Source organism: Podarcis raffonei, chromosome Z, assembly GCF_027172205.1.
Source record: "Podarcis raffonei isolate rPodRaf1 chromosome Z, rPodRaf1.pri, whole genome shotgun sequence".
NCBI classification, from domain to species: domain Eukaryota; kingdom Metazoa; phylum Chordata; class Lepidosauria; order Squamata; family Lacertidae; genus Podarcis; species Podarcis raffonei.
In genome coordinates, this window is record NC_070621.1 from 22,209,595 (window position 1) to 22,215,985 (window position 6,391).

The window sequence follows — 6,391 nt, forward strand, 5'->3', positions numbered from 1 at the left end:
CAGGTATATGGCTCTTGCTGAATGCCAGGATGGCTATGAATAAGACCTCCCTCATCCATGATCTCATTATGGATGAGGAGGCTGATCTGGTCTGTATCACTGAGACTTGGGTGGGTGAACAGGCTGGAATTGGTCTCATCCAGCTGTAGCCACCTTGGTGCAGCATCAGGGCAGACTTGAAGGTCATAGAATCATACAATAGTAGAGCTGGAAGGGATCCCGAAAGCAGACGAATCTTGAGGTGTCCGGAACACTGTCTAGTCCTGTTATGTTGGATGAGTTTCCGCTAATAAGCCTCAAGAATGTGGATCAGTGGGGCACTTGTGCTCTGGACCTTTGCCCCCCTTGTCTGACAAAAACTAGCAGGGAAGGTTAGCTACCTGGGCTGGAGAAGTGATTGATGTCTCATTGTAAGAGTGGGTAGTCCCTGCCTGCATGAAGCAGGCTGTATTAGAACCACTCCTCAGGAAGTCCTCGCTGGATTTTGAAAACCTAAGTAACTACTGGCCAATTGCTAATCTCTGTGGTGGCTCCCCACTTGTATAGCATCCTACAAGTGTCCAGGGACACTCACCTGGTGCCTTCATTAAGTATCTTTAGGCACCAGGCTAACCATTCCTCTTCTCCCAGGCCTTTGGCTAATTAAATAATTTTTGGCCCTTTAAACTGGTGTTTGTGTGTGTGTGTGTATTGTTTTAGTTTGTTGTTATGGTATGTGTTATGTACTGAAGTTCTCACCCTGGGCCAGCAGGGGGATACTGTAGATAGTTATGCAAATAAGGGATCAAAAGTGACGTTCAGTGATTGGATAGTTTTAGAAAATTGTTACAGTTACGTGGTACTGGAGCTCTATATAAGCAGGCTGACTGAACCCTTCAGTTCAGTTCTGTCCTAGCCTGTGAATAAACAAGAGCTGTTTGAAGAATCGCTGTGTCGTCTGATATGTTCACCCACAACATAACAGTATGTATTTTTGTGTTGCTATATTGTAAACCGCCCTGTGATCCTCAGATGAAGGGTGGTATAAAAATTTAATAAATAATAACATTCTACTAATATTAATACACCACTAATTCACCTAACATAGCAAAGACCTACCTGAGCCCAGTCTTGGCTGGGGAGGGCAGGGTATAAATAAAAAATTATTATTATTATTATTAAAGCAGTTTACAACATTAATATGATAGAAACCATACAATAAAAGCATTAAAACAGCAAAAAAAAGAAAAGAAAAGTTAAAGGCAAGCATCAACAAACCATTGTGGGAGATATACTCTTAAAAAAAGTTTTAATCAGACATTTAAAAGTTGGCACAGAAGGCCCACTTAATCTCTATTGGCAGGGTGTTCCACAGGACTGGGCAAGTGACACCAGAGGGGCAGTTTCTCATTGTTGTCAAGTAAGCCTCACCAACTCTGGGAACGACCAACAACGTTCCTGCAGGTGATCACAGTGACTGAGCTGGGATAGAAGGACTCAGGAAACCCCTGAGACACCTTAGACCTGAACTCTTCAGGGCTTTTAAAATTAATACAGAACCTTTAGGTAGTTAATGTCTGAAACTGAATGCAAACTGAATGCACAGAAGGCAGACAGCTTAGAAGCTCTTTTTGCACAGGGTTTTCCTGACTCAAAAAGAGCTTCCAAGCTCTCAGACTTTTTACAGGGCTTTGGGAGGCTCCTGCGAGAACTCAAATGGCCCTGAGAGATTTTGCAGGAGCCTCCCAGCACTTGTGTGAGAGTCTCCCAGATCCTGCGATATTTAAAACTTATATATAGTGAATGCTCTATAGAACAGGAGAGAATGTTTTAGGCAATGGAAAAATATTGACCAAACAATTCCTACACCTTTTTTAGAGATGGCATTTAAAGTGGGAAAAGAGATTCCAAGCCTTCACAGAAGGATATGCAAACAGTGCAAAGGAAAGGGACACATTTGACTCTCAGCCTGTTGTGAAGGAGGTACTCGATACTTGCAGCAACCTGAACAAACTAAAGCTCCCAGAATTCTTTGTGGGAAGCCATGATTGTTTAAAGTGGAATCATAAATGTATGGTGTGAATGTGGCCTGTGTGTAAGAGATAACAGAGGAGACAGAATTAGTTTCTGGAGAGAGAGTGAGAAAACTGCATTTCCCATAGTTCTTTGGAGAAAGCTGTGACATCTAAAGTGGTATGATCAGTACTTTCTTTTTCTAGAGAAAGAGGTGCTGGAACTCACCATGAACACCTCCTTTGTTCTCTTGGAATAGCAATGGTGCCTACCTGAGAGGTGCCGGAACTGACTTCCAGAGAGTTGCAACTGAAAAAAAGGCCCTGGGTATGATACTACTTCAAATGTAGGGTGCAAATGCGTCTCCTTGTCTACTGTCACTGGCTTGAGTCTATTGCACTTTGTAAAGTTTACGTTTGTTGCTCTCCTCCTTTCTGTCATTTTTTTCTTGTTTTTGTTTTAAATAATAGAGGCTTCCAGGGATTACAAGAGAAATGTCTCTTCCAGGCGAAGCACACCCAGTCCTTCAGCCTTTCCTGATAGGGCTTATTCCCCATGCCCCTGACCATGATCACCACCCTCCTTCTGAACCTGTTTCCAATGTTGTGCAGAACTTCCCATAATACGCCAAGTGAGATCTGACTAGATCTGACTAGTGTAAAGTGGAGTGATTACTTGCTTTGTGACTTGGAAGCTATGGGTGTATTAATGCAGCTTGAAAAAACATTAGCTTTATTTTATTTTTTTGCAGCCATTTCACAGAACATCTGGCTCACTTTCAGCTTGTGTTTGATTGCAAACTTGAGATCTTTTTTGTACGTCCAAACACCAATCCATGTACATATGCGGCTATCCTATGCCTATGCATATGATTGTTATTTACGGTATGTATGTGTGCCTAAATGCATAACTTTAGATTTGTCTAGGCTGAATTTCATTTTGTCACTTTCAGCTCTTCCAGCTTTCGGTTTTCCAGCCTGACGAAGTCATTTTACTATATTCCAAGAAGTGATTTATTAGTCCATTGTTGGTTGAGTAGGAAAGAAAAGTCCTGTGCATCCAGTCTGCTGGATCTGACCAGTGGCCCATCTAGTCCAGCATCCTGTTCCCAGAGTTCCCTGTAGGAAACCTGTAAGCAGAAGAGCATTTCCAGCAACTGGTATTCAGAGGCATTATTGCTTCTAACTTCAGTGTATTTGACAAGTTGTCTGGTGTATCTGACAAGGGCTGAAAATGGGTCAGGGCATGCGTGTACACAAGCTCTGCCCCTGACAGTCCGGCTGATGTTCAACTTCTGGCCGTCACATGTGGAACACAAACTCTCCATTCTGACCTTCATGCACCACACGCAAAAGTGGAGCTGGTGTGCAGGAGAATGTTGGAGGAGGGGTGGGTGGGAAATGCTCACACACAGAAGACCCCAGGTGCAATCTCTGTCTTCTCCTGGTAGGTTTGGGAAGGACTCCTCCCTGGAGAGCCACTGCCAATCATTGTCAACAGTACTGAGCTAGGTGGACCAATGGGCTGATGTGACATACGACAGCTCCCTCCATTCCCCCACAAATGCCTCCATATGTTCACCCACTTGCCTACAGCTAGACTCAGCTCTGTAAGGTTCAAAAGACTCAACCCCTTTGCCCTCATTGATCTGTATGTGTTCCTCCCCACTGCCTTCTCCACCCATTTGTAAATTGAGATCGTTAGCTCACATTAGCAGGCTGCTACCTATGTAGGGGATGCGGGTGGCACTGTGGGTAAAACCTCAGTGCCTAGGACTTGCTGATCGTAAAGTCGGCGGTTCGAATCCCCGCGGTGGGGTGAGCTCCCGTCGTTCGGTCCCAGCTCCTGCCCACCTAGCAGTTCGAAAGCATCCCTAAGTGCAAGTAGATAAATAGGTACCGCTTTATAGCGGGAAGGTAAACGGCGTTTCCGTGTGCGGCGCTGGTGCTGGCTCGCCAGCTGCAGCTTCGTCACGCTGGCCACGTGACCCGGAAGTGTCTTCGGACGGTGCAGGCTCTCGGCCTCTTGAGCGAGATGAGCGCGCAACCCTAGAGTCGGACACGACTGGCCCGTACGGGCAGGGGTACCTTTACCTTTACCTATGTAGAAAGTGATGTGTAAATAAGAAATGGATGCCGAGATGTATCCACTGTTGGTTTTGTTTTTGCAAAGCAGGGCACTTGATTTTCATTGATCCCTCTGGTGCTTCCCAAAAGCTTATTAGAGTTGGGGAGCTGCAAATGGTGTGTGTTTAGGGGAAATTATAAGACAGTTCCCAAAGAAGCAATGGATCCCACAGTGCTGACCTCTTTATGCTGCAGGTGGGTATACTGAATTAAAAAGCTGTGGAAACTCTCAGAATATACATTCAGGCTCCCATTGCTTTGCTTGGCATAAATTACTCTTCTAGCTTTAATATCCTAACAGAAAACCTGAAGGCAAATTAATTGAAACCCATTTGATGTTTACCTTTGAGCAGAGCCAGTCCTACCATTAGGCAAAGTGAGGAAATCGCCTCAGGTGGAAGATGCTGGGGCGGGGCTGGGGGCAGGCAGCCACCCTCCTTTGTTGGAGAGCAGAGCTATGTGATTCCCACAGCCTCTGTAAACTAGCTTGCTGCCTCCAGGGGGCAGTAGTGGATGTTACCTCACTGCCAGGGTTGGAGTCAGATTCAACTGCCAGTCTAGTTAGTCTCTGTTCATGGCATGGAGGGTGCCCTCTTGTCCTTTGCCTCAGGCAGCAGAATGTCTGGGTTCCATCCTATCTCAAAGCATCATAATTAAGAAGCCCATCCTCTTCTGCAGTATCTTATTTTCTCTCTTACTTGCTAACTGGTTGTTCTACTCCTGTTCTTTATGCTTCTTTTTACGGTCTTAGAGCATATCCAGGTGGGTGTCTTATTGCTGGTGTATGCTCCCAGTGCGAATTTATAGTTGTCCTGGGCTGCCTGCTCCTTCTATTGAGATATTAATGTTCTTTGACACCCCCATGTTTCTCCTGCATTGGCCTCCTCTTCCTCCTCTTATGGCACCGTTTGTGTCTCTGTCACCTGACCTTTCTCTCTCCTTCCCCCCATCCGCACAGCAGGAGTTAGTTGCACTGTGATGTCATGCCACCCCTGCTCACTTGAAGCTTCTACTCTTGCTGCTCTTGTCTTTCATTTGCCTGCAACAAGAGATCTGGCTTCTTCTCCTTCCCTCATTGCACCCTGCAGCTGAGCGGGGAAAGGAGAGAGGGAGGAAAATACCTGTCTGGTCCCCACTAAGTTGCTTCTTTACCCACAGCACACAAACCACCCTTGTTTCTCCACACACACACTCACAGCCCTCCCCTTGCTATGTGTGTTGCATGTATCCTCTGCTTGGGCTACGTTCACTTTCCCTGAGCAAAACAAAATCCTAATGGGATCAGCTTCCTCTTGACCCTCCTGACAATGGATATATAACTGTCAGCCTTGGTTTCTCTCCATATCCCAGTGTTATTCTTCCAGTCCTAAACTCCATTCTCCACATTCCCGCACCAGTGTGTGATTTTTGTCCCATCCTTTTCACTTGAAGGCAAATTTATCCAAATATGCACACTATTTTTGTATTCAACTTTTGCCTGATACGCACATTTTTATTGAGCAGCTTCCCCATACATAACACATTTTTATATGTTATTTTCATGTGTCCATGCGTGTTTATGCACATGTCCTCCTAGCAGTATGCATTTTCATACGGGTTACTTGACTCACGAAACTGCCTTGCAAAATTCAGAGAAGTGTCAATTTCAAAACCTGGCTGTGTTTTGCTTCTCATATTGCTTCAGGAAGTTCATATCAGGTCGGTTTGCTTTTAAAGTGTGGACTGAATTGAATGTCTCCCCCATCACTACTCCACACGCAAGCAAAGCCCCCCAAGCTTCCACACAGAAGCAAAAGAGGTGGGCAGCAATTTCGTCTCCACACTTCTTTCAATTAAGTGTAAATGATTTACATTGTGACAGCATGCCAGCGCCCTACTTCCACTTTTTAAGTCTTAATGTTTGGGCTGCAATTGTTGTGCTAAACCTTTGTTCAGTTCCACAAGAACAACAGATACAGGAAGTATGTGGGAGTGGCTAAACCACAAGGAAGCAACTTCAAATCAGGTTGTTGCCAAGATGCTACAGTGCAACAGAGGTAGGGGTGGGGCACATTCTAAAACCTAGAGAATTTATTAAGTGAAAGATATTTCAGGATATTTGCTGAAAGGCTTTGGTTCACAGATGGATTGCTGCTCATGTAATGTGACAATCCTGAAAGTTTTGAGGGTGCAAATCAGCTTGAACGGCTGTTCAACTGTGGAGTTGACTACCTTGGAAGGTGGTGGACTCTACTTCATTGGAGGTTTTTAAGCATAACTTGGATGGCCATCTG